Raw genomic sequence first — 24696 nt, 5'->3', positions numbered from 1 at the left:
TGAAGAAGGCTGAGCGCCGAAGTATTGATGCCTTTGAACTGTGGTGTTGGAGAATACTCTTGAGAGTCCCTTGGACTGCAAGGAGATCCAACCAGTCCATTCTGAAGGAGATCAGCCCTGGGATTTCTTTGGAAGGAATGATCCTAAAGCTGAATCTCCAGTACTTTGGCCACCTCATGCGAAGAGTTGACTCATTGGAAAAGACCCTGATGCTGGGAGGGATTGGGGGCAGGAGAAGGGGACGACAGAGGATGAAATGGCTGGATGGCATCACTGACTCGATGGCCGTGAGTCTCGGTGAACTCCAGGAGATGGTGATGGACAGAGAGGCCTGGCGTGCTGCGATTCATGGGGTCGCAAAGAGTCGGACACGACTGAGCGACTGATCTGATCTGATCTACCTTTTGGCTATTAAGAATAATGCTGCTATGAACACTGTGTATTAGCTTTTGTATGAACATATGTTTTCGTTTTTCTTGGGTATATACCTAGGAGTGAAAGTGCTGGACCATAGGTACTCTATGTTTAACTTTTTTAAGAACTGACGCACTGTTTTCCTTCCTTTTCTCCTTTGCCTTTTGCTTCTCTTCTTTTCTCAGCTATGTCTAAGTCCTCCTCAGTCAATCACTTCACCATTTTGCATTTCAGGAAATGAATGGAAGCCTGGCTGCAGTCCATGCAGTAACAAAGAGTCGGATGCGACTGAGTGACTGAACAACAACAAAACACTGTTTTCCAAGATAGCTGTATCGTTTCACACCTCCACCAACAGTGTATGAGGACTGCAACTCGTCCACGTTCTCACCAGCCCTTGTTAGTGTCCATTTTTTAATTACAGCTGTTCTAGTGGTTGAGAAGTAGTACTGTGCTTCGATTTGTATTTCCCAGATGGCTAATGATGTCGAGCAATTTTTATGTGTTTATTGGCTCTTTGTGTATCTTCTTTGGAGAAAGGTCTATTCAGGTCCTTTCCCCATTTTCCAACTGGGTTATTTGTCTTGATATCTTTAGGAATGTAACACAAAGATCAAAACTAATTGGTAAAAACAGCTGTCCCCATGCCCTGATGAATAAGGTAATGTAATTTTTCCTCACCCTGAGAAAAAAATCTTCCATCTAGATCCTCAAACAGTCAGTTTTTTTACCATGTTTGTACTGAACTTTGACAAAGTGCCCACATCTGTTTTCTCCTCCTTTAACAACGTGGAGCTGAGTCTGGGGAGCAGAGTGAAGGGAGAAACTGACTCTGCCTCGAAAAGAAGAAGATGTCCCATTTCAGGTGGATTTACAAAGAACACATGACAAAGAAGAAACCTACAGAGGGGGATATTCTGCCTGTGGGAATTTAATTCCATATTTTTAAAAGGAATGTATAATTCATTTAGAGAGATTTCAATCCATCAACAAATCATGGAGCTGACCTGTAAATTTCTTTTTTTTTTTTTTAAATATTTTTATTTTGTATTGGAGTATAGCTGATTTACAATGTTGTATAGTTTCAGGTGTACAGCAAAGTGATTCAGTTATACATATACACATATCAATTCTTTTAAAATTCTTTTCCCATTTAGGTTATTACAGACCATTGAGTATAATTCCTTGTGCTATAGAGTAGGTCCTTGCTTATTATCTATTTTAAATATAGCAGTGTGCAAAGGTCAATCCCAAACTCATAAAATATCCCTCTCTCCTACCGTTCCCCTTTCCCCACTTTTCCCCTTCTTGACCTCAGATTTGCAAACAATAAGTGCCCCAGCTCCAATAGGAAGGGCCTTACCTATTCCCTGATGCCCAAAAACCCAGCTTCATCCTCAAAAGGAGCCATCAGGAACATGAGGAGTCAGTGGCCTGTAACTTGGAGCAGAGAAAGTGTGTGGATCAGGGGAGTTAGGAGGGAGGCAGACAGAACAGTGGGAGGGAGAAGGAGCAGGAGATAAACGAGGGCCAGAAAGGAAGGGCCTGTGTCCACATGAAACATTTGGCCCATCCTAAAGGCGCCAGAGAGTTATACAGAGGTTTCAAGCAGTTGGAAATAGCAAGGATTTTGCAAGACACAAAGCAGCTTCCATAGAAGTGAGGTGAACTCAACAGGCGCCAACAAGATTATTGAAACATTACCGCAAAAGCAAAGGCAAGAAAAGCAAAAGCAAACAAGTAGGAACTAGATCAAACTAAAAAGCTCTGCACAGCAAAGGAAACCAACAGAATGAAAAGGCAACCTACCAAATGGAAGAAAATACTTGCAAATCATGTATCTGATAAGGGGCTAATACCCAAATATAAAATGTAATATAAATATTTATAATATAAAAGGAACTCAAACAACTCATTTCCAGAAAAAAATAACACTACTCTGATTTTAAAATGGGTAGAAAATGTGAAGCAACATTTTTTTCAAAGGAAGACACTCAGATGGCCAACACACATACGAAAAGATGCTCAACATCAACTAGTCATCAAGAAAATGCAAATCAAAACCACAATGAGGCATCACCTTACACCTGCCAAAATGGCTATCATCAAAAGACAACAAATAACTAGTGTCAGTGAGGATATGAAGAAAAGGAACCATCCTACACTGTTGTTGGGAATAAGTATTGGCACAGCCACTCTGGGAAATAGCATGGAGGGTCCTCAAAATTTTAAAAGAAAACAAAACCATCATACAATCTAGCAGTTACATTTCTGGGTACTTATCCAAAGAAAATCTATATGCTCCCCTATGTTCACTGCAGCATTATTTACAATAGCCAATATATGGAAACAACCTAAGTGTTTATCAGTGAGTGAATGGATGGAGAAAAAAAAGTGGTATATATATATATACAATGGAATATTATTCAGCCATGATAAAGAATGAAATCTTGCCATTTCAGCAACATGGATGGACCTTGAGGGCATTATACCTTACAGGTATACCTGAAAGAAAGATTCTGTATGACCTCACTTATATATACTTAAATGTGGAATCTAAAAAACAGACCAAAAAACCACCCCAAGCTCAAAGATACAGAGAAGAGACCTTCGATTGCTGGCAGCGGCCACAAAATAGGTAAAGGGGATCAAAAGGTACAAACTTCCATTAATACAACAAATGAGTCCTGGGGATGTAACATATAGCATGGCCACTACAGTTAATTGTGTGCACTCATGCTCAATTGCTAAGTCGTGTCTGACCCTATGTGACCCCACGGACTGTAGCCTGCCAGGCTCCTCTGTCCATGGGATTCCCAGGCAAGAATACTGGAGTGGGTTGCCATGCCCTCTTCCAGGAGATCTTCGCCACCCGGGGATCGAACTCAAGTCTCCTGCGGTGGCAGGCAGATCTTTACTACTGAGCCACCAGGAAAGCCCCGTCGTTAATAATACTGTAATGCATATTTTGAAGTTGCTAAGATAGTACATCTTAAAAGTTTCTATCACAAGGAAAAAAATGCTGTAACTATGTATGGTTTAAAAATGATAACTAGACTTATTGTCGTGATCATTTTGCAGTGTATACAAGTATTGAATCACTGTGTTGTACCACTGAAATGAACATAATGTTTTATGACAATTATACCTAAAAAAGATTACTGAAACTGTGAGATGTGAAATTACAAAGAAACAAATTGTAAAGTTGAAATATGATTTTTTTTTTTAAAGCATACTTAGAAACTTTGGTGAAAAAGCCTATGGTTCCTGGTACAGGTGGTCAAACCCATTTCATATGTTTTTGTCAAAGTCAATTAGTTTGGATTGTGGAGAATACTGCCTGGGGTTAACTAAGAGAAGAACATTACCAGAAGGTGAAATTCATATACTGTTTGTACATTAACAGAACTCTACAGAGAAATCTGCTTTCTCGGGTTTTATTGCTTTCACATGTTTGCCTTTAGGTGAAAAGGTGAAACTGAGAAATCTGAGGTGTGTTAATTCCTTCCAAGACATCATTTTTGACACTGTACAAAGTATCACTTGTGAAGTTCTCCAAAATGTTAATGATGAATACTTAAGACATCAAAAACTTGTTAAGGAAGTCAGATTTCTTCTTCACTCTCAGGGATTCCTTCCCTGGTCACAAATGCATTTTAGTATTATACCTCTGTTGGAAGACATCAGATATTCGACATTACATCTAGCCTTCTGCTCACTTGTTTAAAATATGGAAAGAACAACTAAGACTCAACTCATGACTGAGAAATATACAATGGATTCTGGATGTTCGGGCAGCTACACAAATCATGAAACATCGCTTCAGTCTCCAGCTGCTCTATGGATGCAGAGACACATTCTGTGCATATTTCCTACAGGAGAGCAAGCACCTTGAAAGAACTCTGTAGAAAAAGCCATCAGAGAACCATGGGAGTCCATAAATGAGCAATGTGCCTTGTAATTAATGAGTGTGCAGTCCATGTAGTCACCCAGTGTTGAGAAACAGCTTCAAAGGGATAGCCACAAATGGGATTTTACTGGTTTAATCATCAAATTCACATCTGGTCAGGAAAGTGGGAAAACAGTTTAAAAGAGGGAAATCACAAGTGGATAGAATGGCTAATAATTACTTGCTGATTTGTAGATGCTGGAGGAAATTTATGTATTACACCAAGAATCCAGTTCCACATTCTATGCTTGTGAGTTTTTTAATTCACATATGGCAGCTATTTAAAATTATGGATAAAAAGAAAAGTATTGAAAATGTTTCTGATTAAGCTGAAACAATACTATCGAGGGGAAGAGAGAATCTACCGCAGGCAAGCACAATATGGATGATACAGTGGGACACACTATCTTATAAAATCTTTCTAAAAACTGCTAAAAAAAAAAAAAAGCTTTAACTTTTTGTTTCTTTAACTTCATAGTTCTCGAAGGACAGTGCAAGGAAATGTTAGTAAGTAATTCAGATTACTTTCCCAGCATCGTCTCCTACCTGCCTTTTGCCCTAATTCCAGGCCCAATCACTAACTTTCCCACCACTAGTTTGACCACTCTTTTAATATCGAGTTGTGAGTACTCTGGATAAGAAATGCAAACTATTAGGTGAAACCATATGAAACTACGATTTTATAAGTTAAAAATGTCCAAATATCTGTATATCATATGTTACAATTTAACAATCACAGAAGGGAAGGCTAAGTGCTCAGTAAATCCATTTCTGTGTCTTCTGGGCACAAAGCTACACTATACTTCCCAGCCAGCCTGCTAGTTAGGTGGGGCCACATGACTGGTTTTGGCCAACAGAATGGGGGTAGAGTGTCTCCAAGCCTGTGCACAAAGCCTCCTGTGGGATCCTCAACTCTGTTTCCATCAGCCCATATAGAGGACACTGGGGCCCTGGCCAAAGATGGCACCTCAAGATGGATGGAACCTGGTCCCATGTGAAAGCATGTAGCAGACTCTCTCAAATGTGTGTTGCACTTGAAGGCAGGCAAAGAAGTGAACTTCTACTATGTTCTGCCACTGTGATTTGGGGATGGTTTGACACATAAAGTTAGCCCACTTTGATGAAGAGAATAATATTCGAAGACCATTTCTTTTGCTAAAGTCTAGTACACATGATATTTTTCTCATGTGTGAATCCACTGAAACAAGAAACAAAAACTTAGAAAGCTATCAGGGTGATTTGCACTTAGTTTCATATTTAGCAAAGCGTTTTTTTTTTTTTTTTTTTTTAATGTACCAACTTGGAGCAGTGCATGCTGGGAGATCAAGAATGCATGGTTAAGGCATAGTCCTGAATTTAAGAGACATTTGAGTATCAGGAACTCAGATGCATTTGGCTGGATTAACCCAGCACCATGGAACCTGGTAAACCTGGGGTGATCAATAAAAAAGGAGTTCCTGAAAGAGAAAGAGAAAGCTAGAAAGAGAATTCTTGGTCTTGGACTGAAAGGATCCCACCAACATTCGCTGCCACCCTGGGAGGTCTGACCAGGCTAGACAGCTGCTTGCGCATGTGTGCTTGTGCGCTCTGCCTTTGATCTCTCTTCCTAAACAACACTGGACATATAGCAGGCTCAACGCACCCAGTCCTGAGGGCAGGAAAGTGGCTCTGTAGGTGAACAGTCTCTGTGGGGAGGAGGCCCTGAGCTGTGGCTGTCTGAGCTACATGCTGAATTGCCCAGAGCTCCTTTCACGCACTATGCAGCTTGCTGTCTACATTGATCAGATTAATCACAAATCGCCATCTCCACAGCTGAAGTTAAATGTTTTTTTAAAACAGTCCAGGGATTGTGTAAGTCGTATAGTATTTCTTCATTGGATTCCTTATTTTCTGCGCAAATACACTTTGCCAGAATTGTTAGTATGCTTGTTTATGGTCAGGTTCCAGGAAACTTTGTGATATTCTCCAAGACAAATTGAGAAGTTAAAACGTTTTTGCTGATGTTTTTACATTTAAATATTGCCAAACGAAAGAAATGAAGTGTTTTCTAAATATGGACAACAAGGTCCAGCCAGAAGAGATTTGTTTTTGCTTTCTCCTGTTTTTGTCATGACTTCCAGCACGACAAGTCCATAGTACCCAACTAGTTAAAATAAATTCTGGGCTCCCATCCATTTTTGACATACAGAGTCCAAGTCCAGCAGGCCCAGGGATGCCCCCAAAACATCTCACTTTCCTGGACGTGTAGGCATCTGAGAACCCAATCCAAAATGCTCAAGCTATCAAGTGTATCCCAGTGTGTGTTGATGCATCTTCAAATTTCCCATGCCATGAGTATACAAAACTTGGCACTCTTCACTGCTTCTTCTATTCCTCTCACTTATTCTTAATCCAATGGAGAGTTGCTGGAAGGTTTTAAGGAGAGGGCTGACCTGACCTGATTTATTCTCAAGGAGAAAACTTTAAGACATGGACTAGAGGGGACAAAAGAAGAAGCTAGGGGAAGCTCTTGGGGGGAGGGTGGGTGGTTCTGGTGGGAGAGGATGGTTATAGGGATGGATGGTGGCAGGCAGGAGGGAGAGAAGCAGACGGACTTGACACATGGTCTGGAGTGGGACTTAGCACCTGACCGTGCATTAGTGGAGAGGAAGAGGGAGTGGTCAGGAACATGCCCAGGTTTTCAACACTAATCAGTCTGGACACTCCTGGAACAGGGGGAATGGTTGAGAAGCAGGGAATGAGTTTTGGAGAGCTGACCAAGAGTTTGGTTTTGGATGTCCTAAGCTCAGTGAGACACCCCGATGGATAGGGCAAGAATTGACAAGGGATCAATCTCCAAAATATATAAACAGCTCATGCAGCTCAATATCAAGAATACAAACACCCCAATCAAAAACTGGGTGCAAGATCTAAGTAGACACTTCTTCAAAGAAGACACTCAGATGGCTAAAAAGCACATGAAAAGATGGTCAGTATCACTAATTATGAAAGAAATGCAAATCAAAACAACAGTGAGGTATCACCTCACGCCAGTCAGAATGGCCATTATTTAAAAAGTCTACAAACAATAAGAGAGGGTATGGAGAAGAGCGAACCCTACTACACTGTCAGTGGGAACATAAACTGGTACAGCCACTATGGAGAACAGTATGGAGGTTCCTTAAGAAACTAAAAATAGAGCTACCATATGATCCAGCAATCCCACTCCTGGGCATCTATCTGGAGAAAATTATAATTCAGAAGGATACATGCACCCCTGTGTTCATTGCAGCACTTATTTACAATTGCCAAGACATGGAAACAACCTAAATGTCCATCAATAGAGGAATGGATAAAGCAGATGTGGTACATATACACAATGGAATATTATTCAGCTATAAAAAAGAATGAAATAATGCCATCTGCCACAACATGGAGAGATCTAGAGGTTGTTATACTGAATGAAGTGTCAGAGAAAGACAAACACCATATGGCATCACTTATATGTGGAGTCTAAAAAAAGGGGGGTACAAATAAACTTATCTACAAAATAGCAATAGAGTCACCAATGTAGAACATAAACTTGTGGCTACCAGGGGGTAAAGAGGGGGTAAGGGATAAGGTCTTTGCCCTTCCCCCGAGGCAGGTCATAAGACCCTCAGGTTAGAGGTGCCCCTCACCCCCATACACGAGGAGAGGAGCATTCCTTTCTCTTCAGATGGGGTGATGTTGGAGGGAATCTGAAGGAACTGTCCTTGCTGAGTTACCCCCAGTTGAAACTTCCCATGACTTTCCACCCTTCATCAGACCTAGTATAGAAACACTCAGGGGTAACCGTTTCTTTGAGTCTTCATTTCCTTATGAAGCTTCTCAGATTGGATAAAATTTATATTACAGGAATGTGTGTGCTTTCTTCTTTTTTTTTTCCTTTAATTTTTAATTGGAGTATAGTCAATTTACAATGTTGTATTAGTTCCAGGTGTACAGCAAAGTGGATCGATTATACATACACATATATCTACTCTTTTTTTATATTCTTTTCCCATATAGGTCGTTACAGACAATTGAGTAGAGTTCCGTGTGGTACAGAGTAGATCCTTGTTGGTTATGTATTTCATATACTGTGGTGTGTGTATGTCCATTCCAACGTCCCAATTTATCCTTCCCCACATCCCCTAACCACCTGGTAACCATAAGTTTGTTTTCTCCATCTGTAACTCAGTTTCTGTTTTGTAGATAAGTTAATTTGTATCTTTTTAAACAAATATTCCACATAAAAGCAATATCATATATTTGTCTTTCCCTGTCTGACTAACTTCACTTAGTCTGACAATCTCCAGGTCCATCCATGTTGCTGCAAATGGCATTATTGCATTCTTTTTATGACTAATACTCCTTTGTATATGTGTAGCACGTCTTCTTTATCCTTTCCTCTGCTGATGGCTATTTAGGTTGTTTCCATGTCTCCGCTATTGTAAATAGTGCTATGAGTATAGTGGTTCATGTATCTTTTCAAATTACGGTTTTCTCTGGATATATGCCCAGGATTGCTGGATCATATGCTAGCTCTGGTTTTTAGTTTTTTAAGGAACCTCCACACTGTTTTCCATAGTGGCGGTCTGTACCAGTTTATATTCCCAGTAACAGTGTAGGAGGGTTCCCTTTTCTCCACATTCTCTCCAGCATTTATTGTTTGTACATTTTTTTAATGACGACCATTGATACCTCTGGAGAAGGCAATGGCACCCCTCTCCAGTACTCTTGCCTGGAAAATCCCATGGATGGAGGAGCCTGGGAGGCTGCAGTCCATGGGGTGGCTACGAGTTGGACACGACTGAGCAACTTCACTTTCGCTTTTTGCTTTCAGGCATTGGAGAAGGAAATGGCAACCCACTCCAATGTTCTTGCCTGGAGAATCCCAGGGACGGCGGAGCCTCGTGGGCTGCCGTCTATGGGGTTGCACAGAGTTGGACACGACTGAAGTGACTTAACAGCAGCAGCATTGATAACTCATTGTAGCTCTGATTTGCATTTTTGTAATAATTAGTGATATTCAGCATCTCCTCATGTGCCTCTTGGCCATCTGTATGTCTTCTTTGGAGAAATGTCTATGTAGATCTTCCACCCATTTTTTGATTGAGTTGTTTTCCTTATTTTTGATATTGAGCTGCATGAACTGTTTGTATATTTTGGAGATTAAGCCTTTGTTGGTTGCTTCATTTGCAAATACTTTCTCCCATTCTGAGAGTTCTCTTTTCATTTTATTTATGGCTTCCTTTACTGTGCAAAAGCTTTTAAGTTTAATTACATCCCATGTGTTTATTTTTTGTTTTTATTTTCGTTACTCTAGAAGATGGATCACAAACAATCTTCCTGCTATTTATGGCAAAGTGTATTCTGCTGATGTTTTCCTCTAATAAGAGTTTTATAGTATCCAGGCTTACATTTAGGTCTTTAATCCATTTTGAGTTTATTTTTGTGTATGGTGTTAGGGGGTGTTCTAATTTCATTCGTTTACATGTATCTATCCAGTGTCCCCAACTGTGTGTACTTTCTTTTTATTAATCTGTCTTTTGTTTCTTAAGTTATTTTTATTAGAAAAATGAACGTTTTCTGTTTTCAGGTGCAAAATACTGATCTAGTACATCCCCAAGCCCCCGAGGAAGCCAGCTGTGCTTAACAACTCCCCCAGAGGAAACCCAGAAGACATGGCTGAGGTAGGCTTCTTATAGCACAAACTGTTTCCATGTCTTGGCTATTGTAAGTAGTGTTGCTATGAACTAGCATGTATCTTTTAGAATTATATATTTGTCCAGGTTCATGCCCAGGAGTGGGATTGCTGGATCATATGGCAACTCTATTTTTAGTTTTTTTGAGGAATCATTTGAAATTTCATGCCTGCGTTCCCAAGGCCTTTTGTGCCCCGCCTCAGAGGTCTGATGGCTTAGGAGCACTTGCACACATGCTTGTTGGGGCCTGGAGTTTTCCCTGAAGAGAAGCCCTAGACTCTGCCCATTTCCCTTCTGTGTCCTTGCCACCAACAGGCTGCAATGGGATTTCTGCTTTAAACCATGACCTTGGATCCCAATCTTGGCAGGACCTTTAAGAATATAAGGTGACTGAGGAATCTGAGCACTTTGGGGGCTCCCCATTATTAATCAGAGTGTGTGGGGTAAATCTTTGGAGAAAAGTTAATAAGTACATACATGGGCTTCTCCAGTGGCTTATTGGTAAAGAATTTGCTTGTAACACAGGAGAGGCAGGAGACCCAGATTTGATCCCTGGGTTGGGAAGATCCCCTGAAGGAGGGCATGGAAACCCACTCCAGGATTCTTGCCTGGAGAATCCCATGGGCAGAGCAGCCTGGTGGGCTACAGTCCATGGGGTCACAGAGTCAGACACAACTGAGCGAGTGTGCAGGAGTTGATGGCGCTACACAAATGCACTGATGTGCTCAGGGCAACAGAACTTTCTGGTGCTTTTTACTCTTCCTGTAGCATCCCCAGCTGACACTGACTTTCTAGTTGCAAGCACCTCCAGTTGTCACCCGTTGCCCACTCCCCTTGCCACAGGCCCAAATTAAGAGGATCCAAGTTCCCAGGGGGACAATGAATAATCCTGCTGAATCAGATATTTCTCATAGCACATTTCAGAGTGTGCACTCTACCGAGCACAGAGGCGAGTCTTTGTGAGAACCATGTTACATGTTCACAAGCTTTCTCTGAGGTTCTCAGGCAGCATCTAAGGGCCGATGTGCCCACCCTGAAAGCTGTGAAGGCTGGATGGATGATGATGTGTTTATACACATAAACCTAAATAACAAAACTCATTTAAAAGGTAAATAGAGCACCGAACCATACTAAGTCTTTAAAGCTTATTTTAGGTGCACGGAGTCAATATCACACAAGAGTTAACAACATCCATCTATTCTGTGATTACAGCAGTTGATGGCAAGTAAGTCAAATCCTCAGCTGACCTTGCCAATCTCAGGAGGGTGTGTGCTGCTACCATGCACTCGTCACAGTGGCAGAATCTCCTATACGCAGAAGTGCTAACTTACACAAAGTGACAAGTCTCAATGTGTCATATCTGAAAATTAAAAAAGCTTATCTTTTAGGAGATAAAGTAGGTATTTGTACTCATTGTGCTTTCAGATGCCCCATTATAGCCAAGATGGTTTTGCACCATCCCAGGTTCTTCATATTGACTGCTGGCAGGACCTGGAAATCCTTCCCTTTCTGGTATGAATCCACCCTTGTCCCCAACCATGCCCCACACCATCCCAGCAGAGTAAGTGAAGGGGCTCCTTAGCCTGACGGTTCTCACTACGGGCTTAGTTGACTGCAGGGGCATTGCTCGAAAGTTCTGAGGTGCATTTCTGTCCTTTGGTACAATTTTGGGGGTACTAAGTTTTCCCTTTTAGTCCCTGTGTGATAGTCTTTACCACCTCCTATACCTTGTTCTGAACCCTCATCTTTAGTTTTTCAAGCAGTCTTCCACCAGATCATATCCCTTGAAACTATTCCTCACCTCCACTGTATAATCATAAGGAACTTGATTTAGGTCATATCAGAATGGCCTAGTGATTTTCTCTACTTTCTTCAACTTAAGTCTGTATTTTGCAGTAAGGAGCTTATGATCTGAGCCAGAGTGAGCTCCGGGTCAGGTTTATGCAGATTATGTAGAGCTTCTCCATTTTCAGCTGCAAGTTATTCCTTTACTTCCTACTTTTCCATTTCAGTCCCCTATTATGAAAAGGACATTTTGGGGGGATGGTAGTTCTAGGCTGTGATGTACATCTTCATAGCACCACTGGACTCTAGCTTCTTTGGCATCAGTGGTTGGAGCACAGACTTGGGTTACTGTGATGCTGAATGCTTTGCCTTGGAAATGAGCCAAGATCATTGTGTCCTTGTGCACACTGCACCCAGTACCTGCAGTTCACACTCTTTTTGACTATAAGACTGCTCCATTTCTTCTAATGGATTTTTGCCCACAGATACAATGGTAATCTCAATTAAATTCACCCATTCCTGTCCATGTTAGTTGTCTGATTTCTAAAATGTTGACGGTCACTCTTTTTTTTTTTTTAATTTTATTTTATTTTTAAACTTTACATAATTGTATTAGTTTTGCCAAATATCAAAATGAATTCGCCACAGATATACATGTGTTCCCCATCCTGAACCCTCCTCCCTCCTCCCTCCCCATACCATCCCTCTGGGTCGCCCCAGTGCACCAGCCCCAAGCATCCAGTATCGTGCATCGAACCTGGACTGGCAACTCGTTTCATACATGATATTTTACATGTTTCAATGCCATTCTCCCAAATCTTCCCACCCTCTCCCTCTCCCACAGAGTCCATAAGACTGTTCTATACATCAGTGTCTCTTTTGCTGTCGCGTACACAGGGTTATTGTTACCATCTTTCTAAATTCCATATATATGCGTTAGTATACTGTATTGGTGTTTTTCTTTCTGGCTTACTTCACTCTGTATAATAGGCTCCAGTTTCATCCACCTCATTAGAACTGATTCAAATGTATTCTTTTTAATGGCTGAGTAATACTCCATTGTGTATATGTGCCACAGCTTTCTTATCCATTCATCTGCTGATGGACATCTAGGTTGCTTCCATGTCCTGGCTATTATAAACAGTGCTGCGATGAACATTGGGGTACACGTGTCTCTTTCCCTTCTGGTTTCCTCAGTGTGTATGCCCAGCAGTGGGATTGCTGGATCATAAGGCAGGTCTATTTCCAGTTTTTTAAGGAATCTCCACACTGTTCTCCATAGTGGCTGTACTAGTTTGCATTCCCACCAACAGTGTAAGAGGGTTCCCTTTTCTCCACACCCTCTCCAGCATTTATTACTTGTAGACTTTTGGATCGCAGCCATTCTGACTGGTGTGAAATGGTACCTCATAGTGGTTTTGATTTGCATTTCTCTGATAATGAGTGATGTTGAGCATCTTTTCATGTGTTTGTCAGCCATCTGTATGTCTTCTTTGGAGAAATGTCTATTTAGTTCTTTGGCCCATTTTTTGATTGGGTCATTTGTTTTTCTGGAGTTGAGCTGTAGGAGTTGCTTGTATATTCTCGAGATTAGTTGTTTGTCAGTTGCTTCATTTGCTATTATCTTCTCCCATTCTGAAGGATGTCTTTTCACCTTGCTAATAGTTCCCTTTGATGTGCAGAAGCTTTTAAGGTTAATTAGGTCCCATTTGTTTATTTTTGCTTTTATTTCCAATATTCTGGGAGGTGGGTCATAGAGGATCCTGCTGTGATGTATGTCAGAGAGTGTTTTGCCTATGTTCTCCTCTAGGAGTTTTATAGTTTCTGGTCTTACATTTAGATCTTTAATCCATTTTGAGTTTATTTTTGTGTATGGTGTTAGAAAGTGTTCTAGTTTCATTCTTATACAAGTGGTTGACCAGATTTCCCAGCACCACTTGTTAAAGAGATTGTCTTTAATCCATTGTATATTCTTGCCTCCTTTTTGATGGTCACTCTTGCCATCTCCTGCTTGACCAATTTCCATTGATTCATGGACCTAACATTCAAGGTTCCTATGTAGTACTGTTTGTTACAGCATCGGACTTTACTTTTACCACCAGACACATTCACAACTAAGCGTCGTTTTGACTTTGGCCCAGTCTCTTCATTCTTTCTGAAGCTATTTCTTGGCTCTTCCCCAATAGCATATTAGACACCTACTGACCTGGGGGGCTCAGGTATCTCCCCCTGGTATGATCTCCTGGTATCATATCTTTTTGACTTTTCATGATGTTCATGGGGTTCTTGAGGAAAGGATACTGAAGTGGTTTGCTATTCTCCTCTCCAGTGGACCACATTTTGTTAGAATTCTCCACCATGACCCGTCCATCTTGGGTGGCCCTGCAAAGCCTGGCCTGTAGCTTTTGAGTTACACAAAGGTGTGATCCACGTGATCATTTAGGTTAGCTTAGTGTGATTGTGGTTTTCGTTCTAGAGGATAGGGCATTGTAGTTCTTCTGTCTGCCCTCTGAAGAATGAGTTTAAGAGGCTTGTGGAAGCTTGCTGATGGGAGGGACTGTTTATGAGGAAACCTGGCTCTTGCTCTATTGGGCGAGATAATGCTCAGTAAATAAATAAATAAAGCTTAGAAAAGCATAAAGAAATTGTAATTATATCACTATGCGTAAAATCATCAATGACATTCATAGCTGTTAGTTTGTTATTGAATACCTCATTAAGGAGTTTGAACACAGAGAGAAATATGTGAGATGTAGCTAATATAGAGGAGGATGAAACTTCCCTCTGCCCTTCTAGGTTTTTGTGGGTGGTTGAAGAATTAAACTGATGTGAGACAGATTAATAGGATAAAATAAATGTATAATAACACATAGCCATGAGAGAGACCTTGGAACTGAATAACTGAATAACTCATCAACATGGCCAAAGCCCAGAGCCAAAGAGAAAAGATAATTTTCATGGTAGTTCTTTGGGACTTGAAAGGATAGGAAGGCAGTTCACATGGAGATGGGAAAGGGAATGTTGGTAAATGAATGTTTTCTGTGCCAGGCAGAGACCCCGGGCCACAGAGTGGACTCTCATCTCTAGGCCCTGCCAAGACTTTGCCACCACACCTTGCCCATAATCTTTGCAGCTGTCTCTGGTCATAGTTCTCTTCAGGGAACAGGACCTTTGTCTATGTTCTTTCAGGCAGTTAGGCCAAAGGTCAGATTCCTTTCTGAATCTTTGGCCTTGATTGTTTTCAGTTCGATGCACGATGCTGTTTGAATGCGGGCTGTGTATTAGTACCTTCCCTCGGGGACTGCAGGCTGTGCAGGAAGTGATCTCGAGGCCTTGCAAACCATGAAGGATGCTCTGTGGAAGGGAGCAGTGGTAACCATGGCAGCCTGTATTGGTGACAATTGTTGAACAGGGTCTTCTCTTAATGAACTCCCTCATAGAAGACAATGAATTTTTAAAGAGAAGAACTAAGACTGTGGCCGTATGAATTTATATATATATTTATATATGTATACATATACACACATATGTGTATGTGTTTGGATATGTATACACACACACATGCGTGTGTGCATTTGTATATATGTACACTGAAACTTTGTACCTTGTGAATAATATGTAAAATATTAAAACCTGACATATATGACAACAAGCTTTTCAAACGTAAACCAACAGAATTTGGTGTTGCAGAGGAAAAGTATTTAATTACTGACATTATTTTTGAATAGTGGAGTATGGAGATGGTAATGAAAACAGAACCAGTGTTTACTTGGTTTTATTCTTGTAATAAAAGTCTTCGTGGGCAATGCTCCCCAGTATTGCCTGCACGGGATGTGGGCTACTCCCCCTGCCCCACCTGTGGGAGCCCACTGCCCCATTCTAAATTCCTTTGCCCCGAAGAAGACATACAGATGGCTAACAAACACATGAAAAGATGCTCAACATCCCTCATTATCAGACAAATGCAAATCAAAACCACTATGAGGTACCATCTCACACCAGTCAGAATGGCTGCTATCCAAACAGTCTACAAGTAATAAATGCTGGAGAGGGTGTGGAGAGAAGGGAACCCTCTTACACTGTTGGTGCGAATGCAAGCTAGTACAGCCACTATGGAGCACAGTGTGGAGATTCCTTAAAAAACTGGAAATAGACCTGCCTGATAGTCCAGCAATCCCACTGCTGGGCATACACACTGAGGAAACCAGAAGGGAAAGAGACATGTGGACCTCGAATGATCATCACAGCACTGTTTACTAATAGCAGGACATGGAAGCAACCTAGGTGTCCATCAGCAGATGAATGGATAAGAAAGCAGTGGCACATATACACAATGGAATATTACTCAGCCATGCAAAAGAATACACTTGACTCAGTTCTAATGAGGTGGATGAAACTGGAGCCTATTATACAGAGTGAAGTAAGTCAGAAAGAAAAACACCAATACAGTATACTAAGCATATATATGGAATGTAGAAAGATGGTAATGATAACCCTGTATGCGAGACTGCAAAAGAGACACAGACGTACAGAAGAGTCTTTTGGACTCTGCGGGAGAAGGCGAGCGTGGGATGCTCTGAGAGAGTCGTGTTGAAACATGTATATTATCGTATGTGAATCAGATCATCAGTCCAGGCTCCATGCATGAGACAGGGTGCTCGGGGCTGGTGCACTGGGATGGCCCAGAGGGATGGGACGGGGAGGGAGGTGGGAGGGGGGATTCAGGATGGGGAACACATGTACACCCGAGGCGGATTCATGCCAAGTATGGCAAAAACCATTGCAGCACTGTCAAGTAATCAGCCTCCGATTAAAATAAATAAATTTTAAAAAACAAACTAAATTCCTTTGGTAAAACGGGCCTGATCAATGTTGGCTTTGTGACTTCCAAAAACACCATTATTTTCGTTCCTTGCTTCCCTCCTTCCTCCCCCTTCTGTCTTTCCTTTTCTTTCTTATTATACAATTGAGAAAGTTTGCTTTCCATTTATAGTTATTAGAGTACTGGCTCTATTCACCATGTTGTACAATACATCCTTGAGCTCCTCTGACACCTAACACGGTGTGCCTCCCACTCCGCCACCTCTGTTGCCCCTCCCTCTTACCCTCCCCTCTGGTAACCAGTAGATTGATCTCTGTATCTGTGAGCCTCCATTTTTGTTACATTCTCTATTTTGTGGTGTTTTCAGATTCTATAAGTGATATCGCTACAGTATTTGTCTATCTCTGTCTGAGTTATTTTACTTAATAGTGTACCTTCCATGTTGCTGCAAATGTCCAGATTCCATTCTTTTTATGGGGCAGCTTCCCTCTATGCCTTTTTAGCAAATGGCACTGCCACCGCACACGACACGGCTCCCCGGCTCAGTTTCCATCTCTGCACTCACGCAGAGAAACACCAAGTCCTCTTCCTCTTCTCCCATGGGATGTGTATCTTTGAAGCTGAGTCTGGAACCAGTTCTTCCCCCCGCCCCCCACTTTCTGGCAAACTGGACCTTCTAGTCCCATCTCCAACCCCACAGGACCCATCTCCCTCCCTCTTCACACATTTATCCCTGCCCTGCCCTCTCTGCCCCCACTCTCAGAGAACTCGGAGACAAACAGAATTTCACATCAGGTTGATTTTATGTGCATTCTTAATGTATGCAGTTGGTATAATAGTCAACGTCGGTACTGTTGGCCAGTACTCAGCGGCAAGACCCTCGAAGATTTCTGAGGTCTCTAGCCATGCCTTCCAGTCACTGGCTGCCCACGGGTCCCACTCGAATGACACGGGTCTCCACACTCTCTGGGACCTCCTCTGGTCCGTTCTGATGCAGCTCTTCCTTCACCTGGGAACACTGGCTACAGAGCTTTGAGCCTCCGATCTTTCTCAGGTTCCTTGTGGTGGGCGGTTTCTGAGAAGTTTTCTTGGGCAGCTTTGCCTGAAGGTGATTATTCCCTCTCGCACTTGCCCTGGCCACCTGGAGAAAACAAGAGAAGGGTAGAGAATGGCCTTGGTTTGGGGAAGAGGGTGAAGGTGGCCGGGAACGACAGCTTCAGGAGAAGGGGTGTGGGCAGAGAAGGGGTATGTGCCAGGCAAGGACAGGGGAGGGGGTCTTATGGGGTGGGGTCAATGGGCAAGAGGAGTTTGGGTGGGTTCAGCTCACCTTGACATTTGTTTTGGGCCTCAATTGAGAGGAGGTCTTCATCCTTTTGTCCCGGGGAACAGGAGGCAGGTGTTTCCTAACTACTCTGAGGCCTTGGGGCTTCCCAGTCCACTTAGTCATTTTGAGGCCTCCCAGTGGTCTGCTCCAGAGCCCCTGAGCACCCCTATATATACCCCTCCCCAGGGAGACACACCCTCATGCTTTATGAGGTCAGCAAGTCTCTTCCCCAGCCAATGGTGGCCCTGGGTGAGCCTTGACATCACAAAGCCCCATCCTGACACCTCTAGCGGAGGATGGGGAGCAATTCAGATGTTTTGGTGGGAGAAATGAGGCATTTGTACTTCCCCTAAAGAGGAAGTACTCCCTGCCATCCTCATCTCTCTAAGACAACTCCGATGGGTCACATGGCAGGGAGAGTGTGTCTCCCCCAAAACTTCCCTATTCTATCTATTTATGACTGTAAAAGTATAAAGGGATTTAAAAATAAAATCTGCAAACGATACAGCTTCAGCAGCCCCAGGTAACAAAAGTTTATTTTCTTTGTTCCATAGTCTCAAAATAACTGACAATTAAGAATGAATTTCAAATAAAACCTGTTTTTCAAATTCAGCAAGATACTTTGTGTTCAAATATAAGACGATTTTTTTCTTTTCAAGCTAAAAAAAGTTTGCACCTTGCAGTGAATACTTTGTTTCACTGATGGAGACGTAAATAAAAGCACATCGTGTGTCTTTACCTTGACAATTTCTGTGGTATCACTGTGTATTTAGAAAAAACTGTTTGAATGCGGGGTGTGTATTAGTCCCTTCCCTCGGGGACTGCAGGCTGTGCAGGAAGTGATCTCGAGGCCTTGCAAACCATGAAGGATGCTCTGTGGAAGGGAGCAGTGGTAACCATGGCAGCCTGTGTTGGTGACAATTGTTGAACAGGGTCTTCTCTTAATGAACTCCCTCATAGAAGACAATGAATTTTTAAAGAGAAGTACTAAGACTGTGGCCGTATGAATTTATATATATATATATATTATATATGTATACAATATACACACATGTGTATGTGTTTGGATATGTATACACACACACATGCGTGTGTGAATTTGTATATATGTACACTGAAACTTTGTACCTTGTGAATAATATGTAAAATATTAAAACCTGACATATATGACAACAAGCTTTTCAAACTTAAACCAAGAGAATTTGGTGTTGCAGAGGAAAAGTATTTAATTACTGACATTATTTTAGAATAGTGGAGTATGGAGATGGTAATCAAAACAGAACCAGTGTTTACTTGGTTTTATTCTTGTAATAAAAGTCTTCGTGGGCAATGCTCCCCAGTATTGCCTGCACGGGATGTGGGCTACTCCCCCTGCCCCACCTGTGGGAGCCCACTGCCGCATTCTAAATTCCTTTGCCCCGAAGAAGACATACAGATGGCTAACAAACACATGAAAAGATGCTCAACATCACTCATTATCAGACAAATGCAAATCAAAACCGCAATGAAGTACCATCTCAGGCCAGTCAGGATGGCTGCTATCCAAACATCTACAAGCAACAAATGCAGAAGAGGGTGTGGAGAGAAGGGAACCCTCTTACACTGTTGGTGCGAATGCAAACTAGTACAGCCACTATGGAGCACAGTGTGGAGATTCCTTACAAAACTGGCACTAGAACTGCCATATGAGCCAGCAATCCCACTGCTGGGCATACACGCCGAGGAAACCAGAATTGAAAGAGACATGTGGACTCGAATGATCATCACAGCACTGTTTACGATAGGCAGGACATGGAAGCAACCTAGATGTCCATCAGCAGACGAATGGACGAGAAAGCAGTGGAACATATACACAATGGAATATTACTCAGCCATGCTAAAAGAATACACTTGACTCAGTTCTAATGAGGAGGATGAAACTGGAGCCTATTATACAGAGTGAAATAAGTCAGAAAGAAAAACACCAATCCACTCTACTAAGGCATATATATGGAATGTAGAAAGATGGTAATGATAACCCTGTATGCGAGACTGCAAAAGAGACACAGACGTACAGAAGAGTCTTTTGGACTCTGCGGGAGAAGGCGAGCGTGGGATGCTCTGAGAGAGTCGTGTTGAAACATGTATATTATCATATGTGAATCAGATCAGTCAGTCCAGGCTCCATGCATGAGACAGGGTGCTCGGGGCTGGTGCACTGGGATGGCCCAGAGGGATGGGACGGGGAGGGAGGTGGGAGGGGGGATTCAGGATGGGGAACACATGTACACCCGAGGCGGATTCATGCCAAGTATGGCAAAAACCATTGCAGCACTGTCAAGTAATCAGCCTCCGATTAAAATAAATAAATTTTAAAAAACAAACTAAATTCCTTTGGTAAAACGGGCCTGATCAATGTTGGCTTTGTGACTTCCAAAAACACCATTATTTTCGTTCCTTGCTTCCCTCCTTCCTCCCCCTTCTGTCTTTCCTTTTCTTTCTTATTATACAATTGAGAAAGTTTGCTTTCCATTTATAGTTATTAGAGTACTGGCTCTATTCACCATGTTGTACAATACATCCTTGAGCTCCTCTGACACCTAACACGGTGTGCCTCCCACTCTGCCACCTCTGTTGCCCCTCCCTCTTACCCTCCCCTCTGGTAACCAGTAGATTGATCTCTGTATCTGTGAGCCTCCATTTTTGTTACATTCTCTATTTTGTGGTGTTTTCAGATTCTATAAGTGCTATCGTACAGTATTTGTCTATCTCTGTCTGAGTTTTTTTACTTAATAGCGTACCTTCCATGTTGCTGCAAATGTCCAGATTCCATTCTTTTTATGGGGCAGCTTCCCTCTATGCCTTTTTAGCAAATGGCACTGCCACCGCACACGACACGGCTCCCCGGCTCAGTTTCCATCTCTGCACTCACGCAGAGAAACACCAAGTCCTCTTCCTCTTCTCCCATGGGATGTGTATCTTTGAAGCTGAGTCTGGAACCAGTTCTTCCCCCCGCCCCCCACTTTCTGGCAAACTGGACCTTCTAGTCCCATCTCCAACCCCACAGGACCCATCTCCCTCCCTCTTCACACATTTATCCCTGCCCTGCCCTCTCTGCCCCCACTCTCAGAGAACTCGGAGACAAACAGAATTTCACATCAGGTTGATTTTATGTGCATTCTTAATGTATGCAGTTGGTATAATAGTCAACGTCGGTACCGTTGGCCAGTACTCAGCGGCAAGACCCTCGAAGATTTCTGAGGTCTCTAGCCATGCCTTCCAGTCACTGGCTGCCCACGGGTCCCACTCGAATGACACGGGTCTCCACACTCTCTGGGACCTCCTCTGGTCCGTTCTGATGCAGCTCTTCCTTCACCCGGGAACACTGGCTACAGAGCTTTGAGCCTCCGATCTTTCTCAGGTTCCTTGTGGTGGGCGGTTTCTGAGACGTTTTCTTGGGCAGCTTTGCCTGAAGGTGATTATTCCCTCTCGCACTTGCCCTGGCCACCTGGAGAAAACAAGAGAAGGGTAGAGAATGGCCTTGGTTTGGGGAAGAGGGTGAAGGTGGCCGGGAACGACAGCTTCAGGAGAAGGGGTGTGGGCAGAGAAGGGGTATGTGCCAGGCAAGGACAGGGGAGGGGGTCTTATGGGGTGGGGTCAATGGGCAAGAGGAGTTTGGGTGGGTTCAGCTCACCTTGACATTTGTTTTGGGCCTCAATTGAGAGGAGGTCTTCATCCTTTTGTCCCGGGGAACAGGAGGCAGGTGTTTCCTAACTACTCTGAGGCCTTGGGGCTTCCCAGTCCACTTAGTCATTTTGAGGCCTCCCAGTGGTCTGCTCCAGAGCCCCTGAGCACCCCTATATATACCCCTCCCCAGGGAGACACACCCTCATGCTTTATGAGGTCAGCAAGTCTCTTCCCCAGGCAAATGGTGGCCCTGGGTGAGCCTTGACATCACAAAGCCCCATCCTGACACCTCTAGCGGAGGATGGGGAGCAATTCAGATGTTTTGGTGGGAGAAATGAGGCATTTGTACTTCCCCTAAAGAGGAAGTACTCCCTGCCATCCTCATCTCTCTAAGTCAACTCCGATGGGTCACATGGCAGGGAGAGTGTGTCTCCCCAAAATTTCCCTATTCTATCTATTTATGACTGTAAAAGTATAAGGGATTTAAAAAAAAAAATCTGCAACAAAAGTTTATTTTCTTTGTTCCATAGTCTCAAAATAACTGACAATTAAGAATGAATTTCAATTAAAACCTGTTTTTCAAATTCAACAAGATCCTTTGTGTTCAAATATAAGACGATTTTGTTCTTTTCAAGCCAAAAAAAAGTTTGCACCTTGCACTGAATACTTTGTTTCACTGATGGAGACGTAAATAAAAGCACATCCTGTGTCTTTACCTTGACAATTTCTGTGGTATCACTGTGTATTTAGAAAAAACTGTTTGAATGCGGGGTGTGTATTAGTCCCTTCCCTCGGGGACTGCAGGCTGTGCAGGAAGTGATCTCGAGGCCTTGCAAACCATGAAGGATGCTCTGTGGAAGGGAGCAGTGGTAACCATGGCAGCCTGTGTTGGTGACAATTGTTGAACAGGGTCTTCTCTTAATGAACTCCCTCATAGAAGACAATGAATTTTTAAAGAGAAGTACTAAGACTGTGGCCGTATGAATTTATATATATATATATATATATATATATATATTATATATGTATACCTATACACACATATGTGTATGTGTTTGGATATGTATACACACACTCATGCGTGTGTGCATTTGTATATATGTACACTGAAACTTTGTACCTTGTGAATAATATGTAAAATATTAAAACCTGACATATATGACAACAAGCTTTTCAAACGTAAACCAACAGAATTTGGTGTTGCAGAGGAAAAGTATTTAATTACTGACATTATTTTTGAATAGTGGAGTATGGAGATGGTAATGAAAACAGAACCAGTGTTTACTTGGTTTTATTCTTGTAATAAAAGTCTTCGTGGGCAATGCTCCCCAGTATTGCCTGCACGGGATGTGGGCTACTCCCCCTGCCCCACCTGTGGGGCCCACTGCCCCATTCTAAATTCCTTTGCCCCGAAGAAGACATACAGATGGCTAACAAACACATGAAAAGATGCTCAACATCCCTCATTATCAGACAAATGCAAAGCAAAACCGCAATGAAGTACCATCTCAGGCCAGTCAGGATGGCTGCTATCCAAACATCTACAAGCAACAAATGCAGAAGAGGGTGTGGAGAGAAGGGAACCCTCTTACACTGTTGGTGCGAATGCAAACTAGTACAGCCACTATGGAGAACAGTGTGGAGATTCCTTAAAAAACTGGCACTAGAACTGCCATATGACCCAGCCATCCCACTGCTGGGCATACACATCGAGGAAACCAGAATTGAAAGAGACACGTGTACCCCTTTGTTCATCACAGCACTGTTTACAATAGGCAGGACATGGAAGCAACCTAGATGTCCATCAGCAGACGAATGGACAAGAAAGTAGTGGTACATATACACAGTGGAATATTACTCAGCCATTAAAAAGAATACACTTGAATCAGTTCTAACGAGGTGAATGAAAGTGGAGCCTATTATGCAGAATCAAGTAAGTCAGAATGTAAAACACCAATATAGTATATTAATGCATATATATGGAATTTAAAAAGATGGTAATGATAACCCTGTATGCGAGACCGCAAAAGAGACACAGATGTACAGAACATTCTTTTGGACTCTGTGGGAGAAGCCGAGGGTGGGATGATCTGAGAGAATAGCAGTGAAACATGTATATTATCATATGTGAATCAGATTGCCAGTCCAGGTTGGATGCATGAGACTGGGTGCTTGGGGCTGGTGCACTGCGATGACCCAGAGGGATGGGATCAGGAGGGAGGTGTGAGGGGGCTTCAGGATGGGGAACACATGTACACCTATGGCTGATTCTTGTCAATGTATATCAAAAACCACTACAATTATTGTAAAGTAATTAGCCTTTAATTAAAATAAATAAATAAAAATACCTTGTCATTTTCCTTTGGTGAAGGGGTGGTTCCAGTAATCTAATCTGCTATTATTGGAATCCTTCACCTTTTAGATTCATTTATACATCATTCCTTTGTGATGTTATAAAATATCTCTGATACCCTACCTTGTAGGCTCAATTCATCATGTCATCCCCTGTGCCAGCAAACTCCTGGGCATATACTTGTATACCCATATAATTACTTATTTAGGCATCTTTTTGTCCTCATAAGCAATTCCTGGGTAAATGGCACCAATTATACCCAACCCATATTTATGTTCTCAGTGCCTAAGTTAATGTATATAGTAGGTGCGTAATAAGTGTTTATTGGTGGAAATGGTTGGTATTTCATCTGAATTTCATGTCTATGTAAATTCATCTCAAAAATCACTTAATGGCTATCCTTCCACCACAGGAAAATAAAATAAGGGGCAACAGAAGAAAGAGCAGAACTTATTTGTCTCTTTTAGAGTGATTCTGATATGAAAAATTTTTTTTCTTTTTGCTTTATGAAAGTATGATAACACATTTACAGGAGACTTGGAAAATACAGAACAAAGTCACATAAAGTTCCACTATGTTACAATTATTTTTTTAAGGAGATAAAGATTTTTAGTTGGAGTTTCAATATCAAACTCACAAAAATTAATAGAATGAATAGAAAAGTAGAAGGCTATA

The 24696-nt window shown here is 42.2% G+C and overlaps 1 protein-coding gene across 3 annotated transcripts in view; it reads right to left on the bottom strand.

Moving 5' to 3' along the window:
• MID1 (midline 1) overlaps positions 1–24696 on the bottom strand; it is a 789406-nt gene that overhangs the window by 460219 nt on the left and 304491 nt on the right. The window lies entirely within an intron of this gene.

Source organism: Bubalus bubalis, chromosome X (assembly GCF_019923935.1).
Source record: "Bubalus bubalis isolate 160015118507 breed Murrah chromosome X, NDDB_SH_1, whole genome shotgun sequence".
NCBI classification, from domain to species: Eukaryota; Metazoa; Chordata; class Mammalia; order Artiodactyla; family Bovidae; genus Bubalus; species Bubalus bubalis.
Note: the sequence above shows the minus strand (reverse complement) of the source record. Positions and strands in the feature narration are given on the sequence as shown.